General features: G+C 42.3%; 1 long non-coding RNA gene across 5 annotated transcripts in view; it reads left to right on the top strand.

Annotated features, from left to right (window-relative positions):
- LOC117018817 (uncharacterized) overlaps positions 1-24,809 on the top strand; it is a 79,132-nt gene that overhangs the window by 33,641 nt on the left and 20,682 nt on the right. For 4 of the 5 annotated variants that reach the window (XR_004422330.1, XR_004422331.1, XR_004422332.1 and 1 more), the window contains exons 2-3: positions 1,492-3,000; positions 4,747-4,877. This is a non-coding gene — a long non-coding RNA (uncharacterized LOC117018817). Of the gene's footprint in view, positions 1-1,491; positions 3,235-4,746; positions 4,878-24,809 lie in introns of all 5 variants that reach the window. The other variant, XR_004422329.1, reaches the window with a different exon arrangement.

The following is a 24,809-nucleotide window of genomic DNA, read 5'->3' as shown; positions in this document are numbered from 1 at the left end:
TTTTTGTTAATTTTTATATTTTTCCTTTTTTATGCCTGGTGATTGCCATTGTTCACCAAGGAACAGAGAAATGGATATTCTTCTATTGCTGCGGTAGGGTATCTCAGCAAAACCCTCTTGGAAACTCATTTGGCAGTGTGTAGCCGTAACACGTTTTATAACCTTTGACCAAATCATTTTACTCCTGGGAATCCATTCTCAGTACCAAAAAGATGACGGCTCAAATATATTCATCAAAATATTGTTTACAGTAGGTAGAACCTAAATGTAAACCTAACAATATGGGAAATGGAACTATAAAATATTTGCTTGAGGTTGATTGCGACACGAATGATGTATCGATATAGAAATAGGATATAAATTCCAAACCATTACAACTACGTAGGCAAAATATTCACAATCATAATACTAGGTAATGTTTACTGTCTACTGAATATATGATAGAATGTGTCGGTACTTTACGTCACTGTCTCCTGTAATCTGCTCCCTAGATCAAGCCAGATTTTATTATAGCTCCATTTTACAGACAAGGAAAGAGAGTCAGGAGAAGGTGAATTCGTTTATCTGAAGTCACACTACTGGTTTGAGATTTGGCCATCCTGGTTGACTAGAGAGCTTCTACTTTTAACTTATAATTCCTCATGATATGTGGTTAATTTTAAGTATAATAAAAACAAACATCAACCACCAAAAAAAGAAACATCGCCCCGCAAAATCCCAACCCCAAACAACTCAACACCAACAAACAAAAATCTGACAAGTTTTATGATAATCACATGAAAAGGTAAATAGGAAAGTTTAGATCAAGAGAAGATAGCCCAACTTGAAAAGGCTTGTCTTCGACCAGCTAATAAAGGGACAGCTATCTGAAGCAACATTGAAATGTTTTAAGGTCTCTAGTTTGGATGGGAATTTGATACTCTATGTACAATCTTATACTAAGAGAATCTAATTAATATTATTCTGCCAATTTAAGGAAGCAAATCTTGCGAGGGAACAGATCTTACAGGCAGATTGAAGGAGTTTGTCTAGAGGGACTTAAAAATTTTCTGTGGACTGGCTCTTAACATTTTTTGTGTGACAATATATTTGAAAATATTACTGGTCTGTCTCTCTTTCTCGCTCTCTCTTGCTCCAGACAAACTACATCCATTAACATTTATACAACATTTTTGTGGTGTATCTATTTACTTTTATTCAGGGATCTTTGATCTTTTAGGTCCACTGCTGGCTTGAGGTTTTAAATTAAATTTCCCTTTCTGTGTTGGCTTGCGGAAGGTTCTTTGTCCCCCAGTTTGGGGGAATGTTCTTTCGTTAATAGTTCCAACACCGATAGTTTCTTCAGAGCCTTGTCTACACCTGGATAACTAAGGTTTGGAAAGTCAATGTAATGGATAGTTTCAATGTTTTCTTAAACATGATAGCATATTATTATGCGCACTTGTATTCGGACGCCTGGCTAACAACTGCTTTTTGGGTTTTCCATTTTAGGATGAAAACCATGAGCGCCATACATCACCAAGAATCAAAGGTTGTGACTGGCAGTGTGAGGTAACTCTGTAGCGAAGAGAACAGCTTTGGACTGTGAGTGGACAGCACGATGACCAGTGTTCCCGAGCACACCTGCAGAAGCGCACGCTCTTCACACACACGTGTCCAGTGCACGTGCATACGGCCCAGTGCTAGATGGACTTGAAAGTGGGTTGACCGTGCCCTGGTATGACATTCTCCCAGGACTCTGATGCTCTGAGTTTGGATGGTGCTCCTGGCACTGTCGGCCGAGCCACTGAGATCACAGCTAAGACATGGTTCCTTCTCCGTGAAAGATTTTCATCGCCAGGAAGAACATTATTTTGACTATTTCTGGTTCCTGAAATTGAGCATTTTTTTTTTTTTCAGGCACCAATCCCGAAAGGCTTTATGTGTCCTCTCTACCTCCGATCAGGACTGTGCAAGAAGAAGACAGAAAAGTCCTGTGAAGAGGTCCCTGGTCCTGGGTCCTACTGCAGAACTTGCCCCGGGCAGTGGCCTCTGCCTGGGTTACCCAAGGTGGCTGAAACACACACCATCGTGCATCTGGCCAATTATGCAAAGCTCTATCACAAGAGGAAATTCCTTCTTCACCCCAGCTGGTGAACAGCTATGCCTTGGAGCCCAGGACGGACATGCCTTGTAACTTTTTAACCTAGTTAGTGTAACTGCCAATATAATTCCTATTCATATAAATGTCTAATCCTTTCTTGAATCTCGCTGGACTATTTGCCTCAATAATATCCTGCGGCAGTGAATTCCACAGGTAGATTACACGCTGTTTTAAAAAGCACTCCATTTTATTCGTTTACAGTTTGTTACCTTTTAACATCACAAGATGGCCGTTGATTTTGCTTTAAGTTGGCACAGGGAGCAGGCATTTCAAACGGAGCTTTAATTCTGCTAAGCACTGGCCACAATGAAAACCCCATCTTCTCCCTGTATTTTCTATTTGGCCTATTTAATCTTGGTTCCATAAGATGATCGGTGTGTAAACACATGGAAGGCACTGGAATGGAGAAAGCGCTCCTGAACGAACAGTCACTGAGCACCTACTGTGTGCAGGAGCTGCTCTAAGCATTGGAGAGCGAGCTTTCCATGAGACAGGCTCGTAAAATTAGGTTCTCAAGGACCTAATTTTCTAGAGAGAGAAGGCATACAATAAAATAGGCAGTGAATACAAATATGAAGGACATGGTGTCAGGTGGTCTCAAGGAATATGGGAGAATCGGTCACGAGTGTCGGGAAAAGGATGGCAGGGGCGACTTCAGATTGCACGGTCAGGGAGTGGCTCTCTGAAAAGGGGACAGTTGAGACCGGCCACCAAGGAGCCATCGACGTGAACTCTCCAGGAAGATGAACTCCAGCCCAGAGAAACTGCCTGGCACTAGTCGAGACGCCATCGTCATTTGTGGAGTGAATGAATGACTCAAGGTTGAGAAGGGAAATCCTAGCAACAGAAATCATTTAGTAATTTACTCAGAGACCCTGCAGTATAGTTTCTGGAATGCCTAGCTTCGGTAACTCTGGAGACTGCTTGGAAACAGAAACACAGGGGATTTAGGTAGTTAGACTCGGTGTCAAGACCTGCCCATGTCCCCAGCTGTATGACTTTGGGGACATCCCAGCTGTATGACACCTAACCTCTCATCCGGGCAAACGGGAGTAAAACTTCCGTCCTTCATAGGGGCTGGAGACTTAGAGGTAAAATTCTGTGGCAGTTCTTTACAACCTGCCAAATGGTGTAGAAAAGTTGGTAATTTTCGTGGGAAGCAGTTATTCTCAGCATTCAGCAGGCTTCCTTTCGTCTTTCACTCTTTCCTTTGCCTTCCTTGGTTTCACCATTCCCTACTTTTAACCCTGCCTCTGTCTGAAGCTGCTCAGTGGCGTCCGGGTTCCTAGCTTCTTCCCCATGGGTGGCTTGACTGGAGGGGATGTACGTTAATGAAATTTTCGTCTATTTCTCAGGGACTTTAAAAATGGGATCGGATGGAGATCACTGTTGCTTATTGCAACAGTGGCCTGGAGGTGTATTTCCAATGTGACGGCTTGCTTTTCTTTTCTTTACAGCTTAATCTTCTGGGCTCAGGTTAACCAAACTTCTGTATATGAAAACAGAGGCCGTGCCGGAATTTCTGAGGGCACCGCCCCCCAGAAATGGAGACTGGTTGGGATGATTGGATCACCTGCCTGCACTGTGATTAGGCAGATATACCATTGCCTCACGTTTCCTTTTGTTATTTTTTCTAATTGTCCCTTAATTTCCTTTTTTTGGGGGGGGCGGGGAGGACAGGCAATTTGAAGTAGAAGCAAGTGCAGCTCTGCATAATAATGTATTAGAAGGGCATTTCAAGGAATAAATTATTAGAATTGTTTACATGCATGGCTCAAATTTACTGGCAAATTGCTCAGGCCTCAGTTTTACGAGGTAGCTGCCAGCTAGTCTCCTTCCGGGTAAACCTGAAATAGGAGAAGTTTCTTTTGGGAACCCTCCTCAGCACTTCTTTTGCCTGTTCCTCTCCTTTCAATGCTCCCCTCCTTTCCCGCCCCCGTGAAGCTGTCAGGCCTTTTGCATATGAATATACAGGCATTTCTTGCGTTTGCCCCAGCCCAAAGTGGCACCCAATGAAAGTGAGGTGTGCAAAGGAATAAATCTTCAATGGTATAATTTTAGACCCTGTGGCAACTGGGAAGGGCAGCTATTTTGGGCTGTGGGGCTTTCTCCTTGACCTGAGATGATATTATGGCCTGCCACGGGTGTGCTAGGCCAGCCCTGCACGTGGTCCTTTCAGCAACGTGTTTGCCATTCCTGGGGTTGCCTCTCCAGCCCTCTGCTGAGCATGTCTGCACTCCAAAAGTGTGTGCATTTGTGCCAGGGCACGGATCTGTCACTGCAGCCTCCTAGGCTGTCACAGGCCACATTCTGAGGGTGGTGGCTCAGGCTACCCCCGAGGGACAGCGCAGATGGAGTGCAGGCCCTTCCACATAGGGGGTGGGGACATTTTCTGGTCTACTTTTCGCCTATCCCTCAGCCGCTATGCTCTATCAGCTGTTCAGGGGCCGTTCTGCGTGCCACTCCCTCTCTGAGCCAGGTAAGCCACGCGGGTCTCCAGGCCACCAGGTCTGAGCTTCCCTCCCCTAAGACATCACCTGAAGCTGCACTCAGGGCGTCCCCACAAGGATCCTGACCACCCCGCTTTCTGTCTTCCCACCCAGGCTCCTGATGTAGCTGTGGGCTGCAGGCCCCCTGGACTGCCCGCCCGAGGAAGCAAGTCCTGACCCCTGCGGCGGATGGCTGGACAGCTATGACAGGACACAAAGGAGGCCAGCACAACAGCGCTTTCCAGGTGAGGGTGAACTCACAGCCAAGCTCGTCACCGGGTAGAGTCTCTTGTTCTTAGTTTTTACAACCTACAAAGTACACGCAAGACTCAAAGATCGTTCAGGAAGGAGGGATAAAGTCAGTAAAGAACAGGACAATGGGAACAGTTCATTGTTTTAATGACTTGGGCTTGTTTTCTTTTCCCACCGAGAGAGAAAACGAAGGCCTTTTATAGGAATAGAGCGAGCCCTGGCTATCTGGATGGTCGATCTCTCTTCTGTAACTGCCCTGGCCATGAAAAGGAAGGGGAGAGTTCTGGATTCACCTAGAGTGAGAGAGAGAAAAGAATACGAGTGGGGAGGAGGTCAGGATATAAGGAGAGCCTGACGATGGAACAGAAAATCAGGCAGGAAAGAGGGAGAAAACGATGCCTTCCCTTATCGGCTGTTGAATTAAAATGAACACTTGTTGAGAACCAGCCATGTCTGTTCGAGTTACCTATTTCTGTATGACAGATGACTGTGAGATTTACTCGCTTAAAACCACAACGATCAGTATCATCTGCCATGGTTCTGAGAGTTGGCTGGGTACAACTGATGGCTCCCACGCAGCCTTTCACGAGGACGAGGGCTGATGGTGGCCGAGGCGAGAGCCACCTGTCACTCACATGTGTTGCGACCTCAGCTGGGGCCATCCGCTGGCACATCAGCTTCACAGCTTCTCATCCTTGTGCTCCTTTCCTGGCCACTCAAGGCTCCAAGGACAAGTGTCCAGGAGAACAAGGTAAAGGCTAACCTGTCGCTTATGGACTAGCCACGGCACACATTCTACTGGCCACCAGTCACTCAGGTCAGCTCAGATTCAAGGGCACAGAGACCCCGTCCTCTGGATTTGAGGAGCACTGAAGGACTTGTGGACAAGTCTTTGGGCTCAAGTGCCCAATCACGATGTCAGCTGTCCCCACCTCCCCATCTCCAAGAGCTTCCTGCCTAGTGGGCGCTACGACTGTCAATTACGTCATCCATGAAGAACAGTGAAAAATCTATTCTTCAGAAGAGCGAGGTGATAGATAGAGGAGCATGTACCAAATGGGGCAGTACAGGAATCCTTGCATGCACAGAGGCCACGGGCAGAATGTCGTTAGTAGTAAATGTGAGTGGAACCCATAAATGCAGAGAGAAAAAACATGGAAAGGACCACACCAAGGTATTAACAGCGTTTAAGTCTGCAACATTTGTCTTCTCATGTTTGCTTCTCTATGTGTTCCAAATTGTCTACATTTGGTCTTCAAGTATCATTCATTCTAGACGTTCATTTTTTCATCCTCGTGGAAGTTGGGCCCCTTTTCTCCCCTTAACAAAAGCGATGCATGTCCACTGTGGACAACTTGGAACACACAGAGAAGCAAAAATAAGAAGGCAAATGTAGACGTAAACATTGTTAATACCTTGCTGTAGGGGCTTCCCATCTTTCCCTCTCTGTATTTATGGTTTTTACTTACAAAAGATAGAATTCCTACTTAGATGGGCAGTGCTTTCCTGCCAGCCTTTTGCTATTTTATAGAATCAGTTGTTACCGAACGCCAACCTTTGCTCCCTCAAGCTGACCGGACCTGGGGTGGACATCGGGCCTCAGCTAAGTCAGCACCTAATGTTTCCTTAGGATTAAATCAGACGCTCTTGGGATCTGGAGCTATAATATCACGTGCCAACCTCAGGACTTCAGATTTTGTCCTATGACATCCGGATCTGATGGTAGATATGAAAACAGCCGACAGAGTTTCTTCTGACAATGCCTGGACTCCGCGGTGGAACCTTGCAACGCCTGCTATGTACAGAATCTCATTAAATCTTTACACCAAGCCCATGGGGCATGGACTTTCATTATCCTCACGTAACCGAAGAGAAAGTGCAGGGAGAAGGTGGTCGGTTGAGTGACCTTCCCCAAGGTCACAAGCAGGAGGTAGACCCCAGGCCTAACTACAGAGCTGGCAACTCAGTTACTAGGATGCTGTCTTACCCAGCAGACCTCGGGGCTTCTGAACACGACCCCAGAGGCACAGTCAGGGCTGCACTGGGAATGGGTGGGGAGGCTGAGAGCAGAGGTGCGGGGACACCACCGCGGGGACTGGGCGAGGCCGTGGAGGGTCTTTCCCAGGGCAGAAGGGGCTGGTTGAGGGGATACATGGAGGAGGAGGATCCCTCACGGGACCTGCGAGCCATAGGAATCCCCTCTTCCTCCTCTGAATCCTCAGAGCACTTTGTGTCTCTTTCCCCGGGCTTTTGCCATGTCCCCACAATAGCTGCGCACATCTTACCGCATCTCGTATATTTTTAAGTTTCTAAAGGGCAGGCGGAATTATGCTGTATTTGCCTTAATATATATATTTTGCATTGCTGAGCACAGTGCTTTCATAAATGAATGCATTCCCGAACTGTCTTTTGCAGATCATTTCTCCTTATGTATGCATTTTAGAACTTTGTGGTACGTCAAACACTTTCTCTTTTAAAAATCTGAAAACAAATTCTTCGTACAATCTACTTACACTATTTGAAAATATGAGGGAAAAATAAGACTGGGAAGTTGTTTAACAGCGGCAAACCCTTTAAGAGTCAATGTCACATTTATTGCTCTAAAATATTTTTCTCTCTCTGCTAGACATCTGGTTCCCATTACACAGAGTCTTGGGTACTTGAGTTCACCAGCCATGTTGCATACCAAGCAACGTGTGTGTGAGATTCTCATCGACATTCGCCGGTGCGGATTTGCACCATGCAATTCTTACTCTACATTTACAGACAGTCCTCCCAGCACCCACTGAATTCTGACCAATACACTTTCGAGGTTATTTCGGTCCTCCAGGACCGAATTGCCTCCAACGGAGAAACGAAGAGCTTTGAAACCGGGCGGTCTTTGCCGTTCTGATTTGTAGGGTCCTACTATCTGCAACCTAGTACGGAGGCCAGTGAAACAGCTAAAGCCGAAGTCTGTATTTCCTAGTTAACATTGACTCAGAAATGAGAAACACAATATGGAATGTTTGGTAATGAGTCATGAATTTCATTCTGATTGCTTCCACATTCAGGAGTGCTTCCTTAAACCATCTAATCTTGACATATCCTACAACAACCCCATGTGTTGTAAATGATTTTGTTTCATTTCTTAGGTTACTGTTAAGGGCTTATTTTATGGTTCATTTCATTTTCTTTCCGAAAACCACACACGTGCACACACACACACACACACACACACATCATCATCGGAGCTTTTGGCTCAATCTATATTTTTTTGAAATAAAATAATTAAGAAACCAAAAGGCGCCCTCATCATTTGGTTTGGAAATAAAAATAAACACATTTAGGAAGAAACTTGAAATGTGGTCTATTGTAGAGATCTAATTCAGGTCTCTGAGAATTGAAACCAGAATCGGGCAATGTGTCAGCAAGCAGGAGTCTGCCCCCCTCCCGCTCCTCCCATCCCCCCCTGGACTTAAGAATCTATGATGGACACACTACCATGCAGTACAGTAATAATGGAAAATTAAATACGACTTTTAAAAACTGCTCACATTATAAAGTGATCTATTAGCATTATACGACTTCAGCACTTAAAGTGACTGATCCTAATTGCACGATTTGGCCCATGGCAAGCATTAAAGAGCTGCCGAATCTTGTGGGTATTTTATCTCTTTCGGGATATTTTAAAGTGAATTTGCTTTGGAAGAAAGCTGTGTGACCGCCACACAAAAGATTGTGTAAAAGAAATCTCTCCGTTCTGATAGAACCAGAGGTAATTACAGTTTCTTCTTCTTTGATTCATGAATCAATAAGCCAAATATTAAGAACAAAACAAAACAAAAACATTCTTGCATTTCCCACCCCCCTCCCCTTTCCTTTAGTGAGTGGAACTCTGTCTTTACAGCTCGTGGATGTTATCCTGAAGAAGTAAAGATGGATGCCCTCCTCTAATGAGCCTTTCTAGCAATCAGAGAGGCATTCTTTTCTGGCATCTGGTTATCATACTGCATCCTTCACAATCTTTTCAGGATAAGCCTGAGATGACATTGCTGTGCCATACCTTGAGCTAAACTTAATGTACAGAGGTTTAAATTAAAACAAAACTACAGGGACTTCTGAGCAGGTACGCTTCTTAGATATACCTACTAAAGCATATGCAGTTTTCAGGAAAAGAAGGGAGACTTTGGGGAATGTGATTCATTTTTTGAATTTGACTTTATGTTTGTAATATCTGCAGGCGTTTTCTTACCAGGTTTCCCTGAAAATAAGACCTAGCCGGACAATCAGCTCTAATGAGTCTTTTGGAGCAAAAATTAACATAAGACCCAGTCTTACTTTACTATAAGACGGGGTATGATATAATATAATATAATATAATATAATATAATATAATATAATATAATATAATATAATATAATATAATATAATATAATATAATACAATATAATATAATACCGGGTATAATATAATATAATATAATATATAATATAACATTAGGTTTTATATTAATTTTTGCTCCAAAAGATGCATGAGAGCTGATGGTCCGGCTAGGTCTTATTTTCAGGGAAACAGGGTAATTGTCATTATATGGATTACAGAAAGCTTAGTAATAGAGTAGTATTGGCAATTGTAGCTCTTTCTGCTTTGGAAGTCCTTACTGAACTTATATGTTTAAGCAGTTAAGATAAATTGGTATTTTAGCTACATCTGTATCCATGTGGATTTCTTGTTGGTGGTTTTCAGATCTCGTAATAGAAAAATTGCCTACTATGCTTCAGATTTTTGATGTAACGACCCACATTGTTCTCCCTGGGCTCTTAAACCCGTAACTTAAAAACCCAGTAACACTGTTGGAGTGTAAACACCAACCTTATTTATTTAAACCATCTCTTTCTAAAACTGACATTTTTTTCTTGAAAGGACAATGCTAAGTAGAAAGCAGTGTAAAAGCACTCTGGCTTTGTGTGAATTTTTCACTCACTGTTCCCTGTAGCTTGTAATTGCTCTCTCTCTCTTCCTAAACCTGGAAGCTGAAGAAGAGAGCAGAGATACTTGTTATGGACCTGAATTGGGATAAAAGGGAAAGGAGGGAAGTCAAGATCATAGCTGTCGGCCCTTTGTTTATGAAAACATCGTTTGGAGCATATGCTTGAATCAGGCAAAAGTAAGGCACTGCTCTTCTCTCCCAGCATATTTAAAATGCCAACCTGGCCAGACCAGAAGAACTCTGCTTGGAATTAGGGCATTACCTTTCCTGTATGCTACTGTGGTACATGAGAGCATCATTTAAGTATTGCCATTTTTCTCTTTCTAGAAAAATATTATGCAATCTGTGCTAGAAGTATCTGTGACGATAAAAATATATGACTATAAAAGTAAAAAATGTATAAACATGTATAAATGTAAGAACAAAAATATGTTTTGTTGATTTTAAAGAAGTTATAATATTTTAGAACAGTTTTAAGACTCACAAGAAGTTGTAAAAATAATTCAGAGAGAGCCTTACTTCTTTCATTCAGTTTCCCCCTAAATGAACATCTCACGCAACCATAGTACCTTGTCAACAGTAAGGAGCTGTTAACCAGTTATAGGCTTTCTCTGGACTTCAGCAGTTCTCCTGTGCATTCTCTTGTTGGGTCTATACTGATACGTGTGTAGAAATAAACTAACCACCAGTGTTAAGGGAAGATCACTCACCAATGAGTACTGATGGTATGTGTGCAAGAGTTTCAGATGATGTGATTTTATACATCCTGTGGCTGACTAAAAAGGAGGTCGAGTTGTTGGCATTAATGAAGAGGCTTTATATTGATCGCTTTATCCATATATTAATTAATGGGGAAAAAAAAGTCTTTATCAAGGGCCAACTGGAGAGACAAAGATGGCGGCATTGACCCTGCTCTCAAAGAGCTCAAATAAGGAGAGAGAAAAACATGCCAACGAGTACAACACAGAGTGTGGTACGCCATGGCACACATGAAACAAACAAGTGCCAGCCACTGGACCAGGCATTAGCCATAAAATGGTCAATAAGACGTATGCGTCGTCTGGTCTGTGGATCTCACTACCGAGTGGAGGAGAGAAGACTACTACTGTCGTGCAGGGCATCCTGCCGACTACGCCAAGTGTCATGCAGGGTGTCAGGCGGGGTCTCTGGTCCCACTCCCCACACAAGAACGCAGGACACGGTGAGGCCAAAAAGGAACACCCACGGAGCCATAGGTAGGGGAGTCACACCACTATACTGTCACTGGCGGCTGGGTTGGAGACACAGGAACCAGGAGCAACACAATTCTCAACCCTCACTGCGCCGCTTGCAGGCTCAGCCACCATCTTCTTGCTAGCTCCCCCCTTTTTTCTGCTAGCCTCGCCACGGCAGTTATATTCATGGCTAATGGCTCACTGGTTACAGCTGACGGCCAACTAGCCACAGCTGCTGGCCATTTGATCACAGTCGATGGCCATTTACTACCTGAGCCAGCACCTTTCTATGTGAGGCCGAGAGCCTGGAAACTGCTTTTTGGGGCCCTGTCCCCACAACTACCAAGTAACGACAACAGAGTGCTCTAGCGGGTGGGGATGCCCAGGTCAAGGGGTGCAGGGAAGGAGATAATGACACATCCTCCACTTCTCCCATGAGTTTAGGTAATGTCAGATCTGGGATGTGGACACATCTGTACACTGTCTGCTTTGGGATCATTTGTTTGGGGCTCATGTCTGGGTTTTTCTCTTTCTCCTGTTCAGGCAGCAATAGTTTTTCATAGGAAATCATGGCTGATGTGATTTCGCCTTTGATTTTGCCCATGGCTTGTGTGTAGTTGTCATTTCCAGGCCATGCCAACAAGGGGTAAACCCCGGTCAGCAGCCTGTCCCTCATCAAAGCGGTGGCCATTCTTTGCAAACAACAGCCCAGAGCTGGTTTGCTAATTACAGGGTTACAGGGCTCTGAGCACGGCATTTTGGTGAGACAGGGATCCTGAAAGCGGACAGCGCTTCTGCACACGGGTACGGCCGGCCCTCCCTGGAAAGAGTTTGTATCTGCTGGATGCTAGAGCCAAATCCCGTCTTCACTGGCTTCAAGACGGGAGAGGCTGTTTCTGGGGTGAAGAGGGCTCATTTGTGGAGATCAGATGGAAAAGGTATGTGGAACAGGGACACAGGTAGAAGTCAGGCTCCATCTGCATGAAGAAGTGATCTCTGAGCTGCTTCTAGGTTGATGGTCAGAGCTGAGTCAGTTCAGCGGGAAAATGTGACACCAGGAAAGGGTGGAGCAGTGCGGGTAGCATGTACAAAGGTCTTGGAGAGACATTTGGTGAAAATACTCAGCAGAAATCTCTGGAAAATGTGGATGCAAACCCATGTCTCTTGAAGAGAGTGGTCCTCCACCAGTCCCTCAAATTTGAATTATTTAGATAGTTGCTTCAAGTTTGTGGCTCTCTACCCAACGTAAGCATATATTTGTAATCAAATATAGATGATTTATCTTAAATTCAGGTTGGTAGGTAACATTGCAATGTGAATGCCATCACTTTCTTTGTAAGCTTTTAACAAGGGGTGTGTGTGTGTCTTTATAGTCATGTGTTAGTCTTGTCCAGGTAAAAATAAAGATCACAAGATTTGTTTGTGGTAGGAGCTGTGAGAGTCTGCTGATGGTGAATGTATAGCTAGTGAAGAGGAAGCTTGGCCTGCCAGAAGGAGCTCAGATTTTGGAGTTAAAGGCCTGGGGACACGGTTCAACTTTGCACTTACTGGTTTGTGACTTGGGGCAAGTTACTTAACCTCTCTGAGCCTCAATTCCTCTGCCCGCAAACTTTAGGGTGATAATAAAATTATTTATTTATCTCACAGGGCTACTTATAGGATGTAATTTATAGGAAAGAACTTCAAAAATTACGAAGCACTCTGTAAATAGGAGGCATTTTTGTTATAGAATAAATGTACTCTTAAAAAATGTGACAAGTACTCTACGTCTCAATGTCGCTTGAAAGTTTACAATAGTGTAGTTCAAATATGGCAGCCAGACATTCAAACATTTCTAGGAGGAATGGAAATTTACATGTATTACGTTGCAGGTTTATAATCCATACGGCAGTTCAATGTTGTAAAAATTAAAGAGGAAGTCAACCCCAAATGAAGACTGGTAAAAAAAAAACCTCTAGATTTTTAGCGAGAAAGGTATCAAGTGAATTTTCCTGAACTATTTCTGGGGAACTCATTTTGTATTATTTTTGGAAATCATATAGCATTAGAATCACTTTCCAGGATATAGTAATAAACTTTCTCCGAAGGTTTTATTTAACCAGGAAACGGCTAGAGTAACTGGGAAGAAATGCAAATATGTTTTGTACAGAACAAAAGACTATCTCATGCATTAATTGAAAAAAATATAACAAATCTGAAAATTCACATCCAATTCAGTATTAAAAAATGAGATCTGTTTTGTTTTGAAAGGGGTTTTCTCTAGGAACTCCAATGGGGTTCATATAGAATAGGAGAGGCCCAGGAAGCCCACCACAAGCCCAGGAAGTATGTGGTGGGTGGTACAAACTGGTTATTGATGAGTGGAAGGCAACTGGAATTCGAACTGGACATTCACGAACATTTCGATAAGTAATCCACCATCAACCACTGCAGACCGAGAGAGATTTTTTGTTTTCTTTCTTTCTATTTCTATCATGGCAGTAGGGACACTGTTTTTCCCCTTTACTCTCGAGATCCTCATGAATAAGAAGAAAACAAATGTTCAAATATTGCCTAAGAAGAAGACCAACAGCTTTGGAAATGCTTCACTTCCACGTGACTGCGCTCATCGGCCGACTGGTCCAAACCTCTGTCAGCTGGTGCATGGAGGAAGCTAAGGAATGTGTCCTGGTCAACTTATGATATCAAAGTTTTGGATCTTGAAAAGATACGACTTTTTTTGGAGCGTGGGTGGTTGCTGCAGCTCACTGAAAAACGGCTGTAGAACATACAAAATGTGTAGGGTTGCCATGAGTTGGTGTTCCATAGTGGACCGGGGAGTTGAGGAGCTCATTCTGGTCAGCTGGAGTCTCGCTGGGCATAAAGCCACCGCACGACCTCACTGACCCTGAGTGCTGCCATTTGTATTTTGTCACTCCATTCACCCCGGAGCAGTCCAGCACCTGGAATGTCAGATTCCTGCTCTCTCCCCTCCCTGGGAAATTAGTGTTTTATTTTTCCTCTTCTGTAACAGAAGAGTCCTCTGCATGGAGGTTAACCCACAGTGAGGGTTTGCTTAACTCAAGCCCACACACTGCATCTTTAAGAAATAGTTTACTTGTGAATCAGTAAACGTACCAGACAAAGCAGCCATTGCTTATGTATTCCTGCATACCCGGCAAGGTGAAAATAATAGAATAAACATCATATACTTCATTATGATATCGGTTTACACTTCCAGGGTACACAAAAAGAGGCCATTTCATCAAGCTAATTGCCTGAAAGTAAAAGAGAGAGAACTTTAGCTATTAGTCTATTATGGGGCTTTTTTCTTAATCACAAATAGGGGCCGTGTGTCCCTGGGGGGATGTGTATTCTAATTTACAATTGAACTACAGATCAGAGCAATCAATCTCGGGCAGCACTTTTACAGTGTAATTGCTGCAACATAGCAAATAAAAAGAAGAAGAAGAAGAAGAAGGAGGAGGAGGAGGAGGTGGTGGAGGAGGTCTGAACTGAGCTTCAGTCTGAGCTGGAGATATTTCCAGGCACCAGTTCAGGGTGGGAGGGAGAGAAAAAACACCACAGACATGAATATGCAATGAGGGCTCATTAGTGGGCTGGTGTTGCCATGACGAATGGCATTATCCCCGGCCTGGTGCTGCCTAAACATGAATTTTATAACGACCCATTTATCATGACTTGTCATGGGCTTCTGTACTGTACTTTCTTCCAGCTCACACACCTTTCCCTATTATGACCGGTGAAATCTTTCCTTTTATTATTATGGTTTCCTTTTGTATTGATTTTTGGCTCTTCAAAGCAAGTGTTCAAATATAGCAACATTGCTAATGAGCGATTTGTGACTTTGAAAAGTTGAGGAACTAACACTTGATTATTCATCTCATCTTCTCTATGGACACATAATTGAGAAAAAAGTTGGACTAAACTTTTAAGGAAATTTCTTAATGTGTGAGCTTTGTTTACTGTGGCATTCTGACACTGCAGAGTTTTTTGTGTTTTTTTTTTAATTTAACGTGAACTACATTGTCTTCATTTTATTAATGGTATTCCTTTTTTTTTGTACTTCAAGAAGCTTCCCATAGCTTAAGAGTAGAACTGAAAAGTTTTGAGTTGTTTTTTTTTCCTCCAAAAAATCTGGGAGTTGTGACAAAAAAGCGTAAGATTAAAATGCTTGAAAGATTTTTAGTGTTAGCATTTTACAAGGACATGAGTTGATTTTGCACTAGAAACTCTCTTATACTGTGGGGAGGGACGTTGGCCAGTTCTCAGGATGTACATTTTACCAACAGCCACAACAACAACAACAACAACAAAAACAAAGAAAGCAATCTCCCTTGTTAGAAACTATGAGGTCTGTTTGAATATTTAGCAGCCACAAAATTGCTGTATGCAAAGGCCTGAGTCTGCCATTTGGCCAGGAGAGCGTATGAGTCCATCAAAGTTAAGTCGACCAGTTGGCCAAGGAAACAGGTCTAGATTGGCAGACATGCCCTATGTAATACAGACCCAATCAATGGGCTCTATGATTAGTTTATTTAGTTACCAAAAGGAGAGTATCTCTAAAACGATTTCTCCATTCAGGTAGGTGAAGTGCAGGGAGGGGATAGGTACAGTCTGGTATTGTTTTGTAAGGATATAGTCATTCCTGTATATCCTTTGTAACTGATAAATAGTTGACCAGATCTTTTTGAGCATGGTTATCTGTACTGAGCCCCCGAATTCCATATTAGCACTAGCGATATTTTTACATAGTAATATTAACATATTGCTAATACATAAAATTAATGATAAAATAGTTTATATATTAATGATGGTTTTATATTTGCAGCTTTTTGTCATTCCAAAGTTCTTTTATTAGATCTTCAGGTCAACTAGAGACAGGGTTATTAGTCCGATCTTAAAGAAGAGAGAATTGAGGCTCAGAGTTTTTAAGTGGTCACACAGTTAGAAAATCGAAGTGCTGGGATCCAATGTCAAGTCTTTAAATCCTCGGGCCAGTGCTTCTATGTACCCAAAGTCACCAGAGCAGACATTGTTCCTAAAAGGTCAGATCTTCTCGTTGGGATTTAGTAATAAGTGAATAAGTTGGGAAAGGGGCCCTCATTTATACTTGAGAGCCTGTTATTCTCCCAAGCTATTACTAGAATTGAAATTAGCACGTGCAGGTCAATTAAAATTAAGTTGCCATTCCAACAATTTAAGTTGAATTATCTTCCATCATTTAACAGCGCAGATAGGAAGTGTTTTCCAACATAAAGACGTGGGCACCATTCTGGCTGGTTCCCTTATGTTATGAGTCTACTGGGCATTATAGTTTTGTTCCGGAAAAAAATATCTTTGTGTTCCCCACCCCCGCCCCGTCCCACTGTGAATGAATTAAACAGCATTTTTAGAGATAATTTGGTGAAGAAGTTTTTCAAATATTGGTAAATGATATTAAAGGACATGGTGATTATGACTGAAAGATTAAGACTGTGTCCATATGACACTAAACATCTGGATGAAAATCGAAAAAATTAGTAAAAATCCTTGATGTTTTATTTACTTGACACCATACATCTGGGTCTTTAAAAGCATCTGGGGTTTTGACTGTTTTTCTCCCAGGTTTTTGGCATCAAGTACAGAAAGGTGGGAAGAAAACTAATACCATTATTGCTGAATTAGATAAGATTATTGTATTTAGTTAATCTGCAAATATTAACTAATTATTCTACTGAACATAACATCTAATGAATAAAATTCTCCACTAGGCAAATAAATACAGAAAGATCAAGATGTAATTAGGTGATGCTAGACTAAAACTGGCCTTCAAGCATATTTAAATCTTGGTCATAGTTGACTGACAGCAATTTCCTTGGGCAAAAATCTTTTTAGGTCTTCAGACAATTTTCTCTCCTGGGGAGTAGTTTTTCCATGTGTTATGAGGGTCCGTTAATTTACAATGCATTTTGACAATAGTAAAATTTTGTAAACACTTAGTAACATATGAGATACATCTAATAATAGACGTTTTCTTTGCCAAGTGAATTATACAGACTGATAAAGTCAGTGTAAGCCCAGTCTCTAAGGAGACTTCTGACATGCCCGAGGCTGAACCCCGAAAATGAATCAACTCAAACAGGACTTCAAAGCTTTCATTGCCATGAAAAGCACCTTATGTGACTGACATTTTTTTGTGATCTCATCTAAAAAAAGTTATCATAATTCTTGAACATTTCCTCTGTAGCTTATTCTCAATCCAATCAGTTATAATGAAAATAGTCTGCTTGCTTTTTCTATTCTCAAGTTTTCGAAATGATTGGTCTTTCCTTGAGATATGCCATTAATTGGACACACAAACCAGATGAAAAGGCTGAAACCCAAGAGTATATAAAAAAACATAAGGTTGTTGCAATTTAAGTGCCTTCAAAAGATCTAATTTGATTTTTAAAAGCAATTCTGCAGATGTGAAAATTAAAGGCAGGCAGAAACAAGATACGGTTTAATGAATGTGTAGGTTGAGAAACATTTAGAGGTTTCAGTAGCTTTACTCCGAATTAAAAAAAAAAAAAAAATTTAGCTGTTAGGTTGGAAAGATTGGGTCCACAACACAATGGGAATTGCTGAATTTTACGGGTGGCTATGTCCTTATCACATTGCCCTGTTTTTCTTACTCAACATATTTCTGAAGCAACGTGGCATTTCTGTCTGCAGATCTTCAATCCCAGGACCTGTCAATCAGATTTCAAATTCTAATAAAGGAAAAGGGTCTCTCCCTTGGTTTGTCCTAGCTGTTTCATCAATGAGCTTGTCCCCTCCCACCATGGGCGAACTGTACATTATTCCCACTTAAGAAAAAAGAAAACGAAAATTAAAAAAAAAAAAAAAAAAAACACCAAAAAAAAAAACCCTGCCACTCGCTCTAATGACATCTTCAGTCATTAATGAGTTAATAAAAATCTCAAAGTCATCTGGGGCTAGATAAGGAGGAAGAAAGAAAAGTATTGTACTGTAATGACAGGCTCCCTGGCTGCCCTCGGAGATGTCATGGGTCAGTCATGTTAAGAATGTGTGCATCCAATGATTTGCTGATTTTTATCAGCCAGCCCTCCAGCAGCCAGTGACAAGGGCCAGTTTGGGAGTCGCAATGAATAAACAATGACTTTTTGGATTGTTGGGGGCTGTGTCATAGAGTGAGGGGTTTATATATACTAAAACATGATGACATTAGCAATCAATATGCCAATTACCGGACAAGTTATTGGAGGAGGCATTCACAGGGCTTCAGTCTCCCGGCTCTTTGAAGAGGCCTCCGGTCGGGAGATGCCCTAGGCTCAGACGCAGGCAGGGGTTCGAGACCCGAGGCGGCCCTGATCTAAAATGCAAGCCCTGCCGTCTCTGGCTAAAGTGGTCCAGACCTAGATGTTTTGAATCGCTTGGGGAATTTACTGAAAATACAGATTCCCGAGTCTCCTTCCTAGAGATTCCATGTCAGGCTGTCGCTTGGCACTGGGAACTTTGACCAGGCAGCTTCGGGACTGCTGTCCAGCTGTCATTCCCAGAGTGGGATCCCTGACTAGCAGCAGCACCAGCACCGCTGGGGAGTTTGCTAGAAATGCATATTCTCAGGCCCACCCAGACCGGCTGGATTGGACACTTTGGGGGTGCGGCTCAGAGATCTGTGTTTTAACACGGCCGGGGTTACACCGTGTTCACTTGGTTTGGGAACCAAAGCCATAGAGTCAAGGGGTTGCAATGCAGCGCCATCATCCGTCACCCCGGAGGCTGCTCGTGGGCAATTTGTTACTCGTACTCGCCGAGAGGCTGACGTGCACAGATGATTTACTTACAAGTTTAGATGAGGGCAGATCCCAGCTTATCTCCACAATCATGCCACTCTCATTCTCTTGCACACCGCTACGTTTCCCTGAGTGACCCTGATGCTTGAGTGACTCTGACTATAGAAATGAAAGAATAAACTTTGGTCTGTTATGGAAAATAGAAAAGGAAAGTAGATGTGTTCGTAATCTTAAGAAACAAAAAAGAATCCAAGAAAAATCAAGGTATGTGAAGCTTACTTACTCATAACTATAACTAATATTCATCAGGGCATTTGATGCTGAATGGCTCTTGGATTGAGTAGTGAGCAAATAGCACAGAACACACAACCAGGCCAATGAGGAGAGGAAAGGAACACAGCCCAGAGCCGCCATATCTCAGGGAAAGGGGAGCAACGAAGGCCTTCTTGCCGTGTGGTCAGGGAATTCTCTTACTTTTGGCTGAGCATCTTACAGAAAGGGCAGCCCAGAGCCGGACAAACTTTCAAAGGAGGTGGAGAAGTCTGCCAGACGAGTAGTAGGTGTAAACCAGTGTTTCCCAGAGTATGTTTCAAAGAACAATCGCAAGGTTCTAAGCCTTAATAAAAAAAGAAAAAAGCCACGGGGATACGAAAGACAGTTTGGGGAATATAATCAATAATGTTGTAAAGATTTTATAAGGTATCCGATGGACACTTGTCTCGTTAGGGAGACCACTTCATGGACGGTGTAGGTGCCTGACCACTGCGCTGTACACCTGAAGCTGAAGCTGAATAATAATGAATGTCAATGATAATTTTATATATAGATAGATATATATAGATAGATATAAATCTATCTATAGATATATCTCAATATATATCTATATATCGATATCTATATATCTATATAGATATATATACTATACTCCACATCCTGTGACTGTATATATCTATATATCTATATATACAGTCACAGGATGTGGAGTACAGACTAGGGAATAGAGTCAGTGGGGGAAAAAAAAATCTGGGGTCAAGTGAGAAACTCTAGTTAAGTTTAAACTGAGTTAAATCAGATTGTTTGCAGCAGCAGTCTCTCACACATGACTATACCCCAGGAGAGAGTTGCCCATTTGATCAGCAAAACCCTTTTATAAAGAGTAATCTTGTAGAATTGGTGTCCCGAGGACTACACTTCAGGAAACATGGATTGACATCTTTTAAGGTGGTATACACCGACGGGCAGAAACTAGTTATTCTGGGTTGTTAATAAGAAGCCTCTTTCTTTGTTATAATTTATGAAACGCTCTATGCCGGGCGTCAACATTAATTACGTGGTGGCTTGAAGCCAACAGGAAGGTTCATGTAACATCACCAAAGAGTTAAATAAGTCGTCCAGCTGTTGATGGTCTGGTTAAATCATCCCTGAATTATTGGCGTATCCCCCAGAACAGGTACTCATTTAAAAAAAAAAAAAAAAAGCCCTGATTTTACTAGTGAGATTACGTTATATTTTCACAAATGAGAGCTAATTCCATTGCAACTCGGTCCATGTACTCAGAAAGTTCACGGAAACTCCCCTTTTAACACAACTGCCCTGGTTATGTCACCTCGCTGGGTTCCAGATGGCTGGGGCAGTGGCAGCATCTTGGTTCCCACACTGGCTATCCCTGAAGGTGACAGGAGGTTGGGGACGTGTACCACAGAGGTCAGGCCAGTCGGATCTTAAGCACATCCTTGGTTGTAAAACTTGTTCTCTTGAAGTGCTTGCCAGAGCTGTGTTGTTAACGCCAAATGTTAATTCTTGCTGGGGACATGATGTCTTATAAATGTTATGAAAGAATATCATTTTTCCTGCAGAAGTAAAGGTACTTTTAAGGCCATGTTAAGAAAGGGATTAGTTTCCCCAGTAACATCTGTAGGTCACATGTTTGCCTATAAATCGCTTGTTTGCTAAAATCCCCCCAATTGTTGCACAAGAGTTGGATGGAATTCTCACATGGAAGAGAGCACGGCACGTCACTGACATGTGAAAGATGTGTAAAGATTAAAAACAAACAAACAAAACAACCTAAAAATAAAATAATCCCACCACCCGGGCTAATACTTGTCAGCTTTTCTCTGGAGTCCCACAAGGCCACGCGAGACTCAGAATTCATTAGGATGTGTCTCTGAACTAAAAATAATAGAGCAAAGTCAACTTCGGGAGGTCTTCGAGCCCTGTTTTCCATCTCTTTTGTAACGATATCCTTGGTGACACCACATGTGCTGGGGAAAGTTTTGGAGACCTAGGCGTTGGCAGGAGGCGCTTCACTCTACGCCCCTGGAAGGAGCGGAAGTGCAGCAGTTAAGTGAGGTCTACCCACCAGTCATCTGGTTGGTTATGGAGTTGAATATTTCTCCCCTTTCTAATCTCTGAAATGTTTTGAATTAAAATAGCTTACTCAAGGTCACTGAAGGCATATGGTCCTGCTCAAAACTTTAAACAAAACATTAGTTTTTACAACCTTTTGTAATTTGGTATTGTATACAACATGGTTATATGTAGAGTTTCTGTAATCTTTTCAGTGGGTGACAGAAATATGAGAAGCAAATTTATAAGCCATTTAGTGAAGCATTTAATCAATTTCATGCATAGGAAATAACTCTGGTTGCTTTGCTTTATCAATCTTTCTCTCCAGGAGAATTGCAGTCAACACAATCTCCAAACACTGGCTGGGGGTAGAAGTGGGGGTGGGGGTGGGCGGAGAGCAGGGACAGGGTGGGGACGGGTGGAGCATGGAGCACAAACCCTTTCATGCACGTGAAATGTCAGGGATTCTGAAGTCAGCCTAAGAGAATCACCAGCATCTCTGAGCCTTCTGCAGGCTGTTAATGTGTTTCAGAAAGAAAGCATGGGTCTAATGTTTAGAGGAAGTTTTCAAGGCCTTTTCACTGCAAAGTTATTTATTAAATACCCTTTTCCCAGAGTGCTCTGCAAGGCAGACTGTATTCAACGTTAGGCTCACAAAAATACACACATATTTTTAAAAACGTGTGTCGGTGCTTGTTACTTTCAAACCCATGCAAAATAAAAACGACTTACATGAAAATTTGCTTTTGAATTAAGGAGGCAAAGCAATAGGACCCAAATAATTCAAAATCCACCCAAGTGGCCAGTTGCAAGTAGAGATATTTGAGCACTTTTCAGAATATGTGAACGGCCTTCTAGGGCTCACGTTCCAATTCTCTTCTGAATTGCTCAAAAGATTAATCCAGCTCTTGGCTACACAGCGGGTTAATATTTTCTTTTCTGGCATGTGCTAGAGTCCCTCTATAACACTTTACCTCAAACACCATCAAGTTCCTAAGTGAAAAAGTCCTAAGGGGGCAAAAGAAGACCTTGTAATAATCACCGTCTGCTAAACTATATTAAAATCACATTAGCTCTACCTTGTGCTCTAAAATCGGAGCCGATATAAAGGTACTGTAGACACCGTTTCTAATTTAGAAAATAATTGACTTTCATTTCTTTCTGAACTCCCCCCCCATTCCAAAAAAAATATTTCAGTGAATAAACTCCGGGTGAGATTATATCGTTCTGATTTTCAATTGGCTCCATTTGAGGACCTCCTCTCAGGCGGGTATGATGCTTGACGCTCCCTTTTAAATATGACATACACACAGAGATGTTCCTGCCTTGGCAGTTCACTGGCATGCCATTTGATATTTGGCCGTATTATTAAACTGTGGGGGAGGTGCACAGTTATATTGAACAGAATTGTCTTGGTAATCCTGCACAAAACTGGTAGTTCTAATGGGGATTAGCCAAGGGGAGTTTTGTTTATCTGCCTGTCTATCTCTATCATCCTTCCATCCACCCATCCATCTATCTATCTATCTAACTATCTATCATCTATCTATGTATCATCTATCTATCTATCACTATTCAACCATTAATTTTTGGATTAAACCAGTGCCTCATTTTTTTTTTTTTAAAGTGAATCAATTTAGGGGAAAGACGTCTTTGATATACGATCAGATATCACCTCAGAAAAGCACCTCCTTAGGAGCAAGGAATTTAAAATTTTCAAATAAAATTGGAAACGCAAAACAATAACCACACACTTGCTCTCTTTGTAAATATTAAAATATTAGAAGATAAGGACTCCCTGCCACAACTGCCCACCTTCCCTGTTTCCATCCAAGCGAACCTCCAAAACATGTGTCACACTGGAGAGACGCTGTGCACTTGACGTTCTCACTCATTGGTGTCTTGGAGGTCTCATCTTGTTAGTCAGTAGAAACAGAGATGCATCGTTTTTTCTAAACGTTTCGAGAATTTCCCACGGTGTGGCTATCTCAGTGCTCCCGGAGTCATTCCCACGCAATATGCATGTAGATTCCTTCCAGCTTTTTGCTATTATATGCAATACTGTAGTGCATATGCTGTCATACTTCTTATGTACTCAAGTATTTCTCATATACTTACATACGTAATACTCATAATACTCATGCCATGAGTATTTTTCTAGCATGGGTACATAAAGTGACATGGCTGAGTATGTGGGTTTTATGTTTTAATCCTTACTGCCAAATTATCTAGTAATTTTAATTTTAAACGAAAGTCCTACCAGACTCTCTGAGACAACTTTTCTCAACTCTACTCAAACCTCCATGCCACTCTTCTTCTTTGTTAAAACTCTGCCTGTTTTTCTCCGTCCAAAGTGCCTTTCCCACTGAGTTTTCCTTCTTCCAGGGCACGCGGGGTGTAGCAGCCTGATCACTGGCCTGATGTTTAGACATCGGGTTGCTCAGGTCCATGGAGATGGTCAGATACTCAGAGATTAGGGGGGATTTGGTCCAAAAACCCAACCCTACCCTTAGTCCTCTATAACGGTGTTGATAAAATCAGTGATGCATTTCCATTTCAATCAGAGCATTGGTGTCCAAATTCAGACAACAGTTTCAGCCAGTTTTATATCTGAGGTCTACAGACTTTTACTGTTTTGGAAGATGGCTTTTTAACAACATGGTGGCTGCTTGGGACCGAGATCACTGGAAGGAGGTGGTCCTGGGGACATTGCCAAGAACTGCTCTCCTGTCCCCTTACACAGTGGTTTCTGCTCCTTTCTGTAGCGTCTGACACCCACGTCCCCTCTCCGTTCTCATTCCTGCCTCTTCATCCAGACCTCCCTACTGGCTTCTCACCATTCTGGTAGCTCCATTGCCACTTTGTCTCTGTATGCTATTCTCTCTTCCATCCATCTTACCCAACTCAATCTTTACGGAGCACACATCTGATTTTGATTTGCTCTCGCTTAAAACCATTTCTTATTCTCCAGACTCTTTGTCCTGCCATCCAAAGCCCTCCACGACGTGTCTTCAAACCAGTCTTTTAAAATGCATTTTTCTCCTTTTCCTTTATGTAGCTTTTACTTAGCACAACGAAACAGTCCCACTGCCTTAAACTTCTCTGTCTCTGCTTTCCCCATGGCCTGCCATGCCTTTCCTCAACATCAGGAATGACCTTGGAAAGTTGGACTATTACCCGTGGCTTCCACTGTCTTCCTCATGCTCCAAAACGAGTGTCAGCATTATTAGGGGACAAGGACAGGTACTTGAATGGCGGGGGAGACGGGGCAAGAGGGGGACAGAAGTCAGACAGATGTTGGGCCAGCTCTATGTAAATGGCTGGACTCGTGGAATCTAACTAAAGGTTAAGGCCATTCTGCGTTTTCTTGTCTATCATCTAAAACAGAAAGTGACAGTGTAATCAGATACTCGTTGTATTAAAATATTTGGCTACAGCAAGTCTCTATTTAGCTCAGTGCAGGCATCTAATCAGGAAGTGGCCTACTATCTAACCCACGAACTGTCTGAAACTCAGAACCTTTAAGTACAGGGAAGCTCGCTCCATATACATTAATAACATATTTAGTCTATATTACGTCTAGTAATTAACAGATGAAAATGATCCTTT

The sequence above is a fragment of the Rhinolophus ferrumequinum genome, chromosome 28 (genome assembly GCF_004115265.2).
Source record: "Rhinolophus ferrumequinum isolate MPI-CBG mRhiFer1 chromosome 28, mRhiFer1_v1.p, whole genome shotgun sequence".
Taxonomy (NCBI): Eukaryota; Metazoa; Chordata; class Mammalia; order Chiroptera; family Rhinolophidae; genus Rhinolophus; species Rhinolophus ferrumequinum.
Note: the sequence above shows the minus strand (reverse complement) of the source record. Positions and strands in the feature narration are given on the sequence as shown.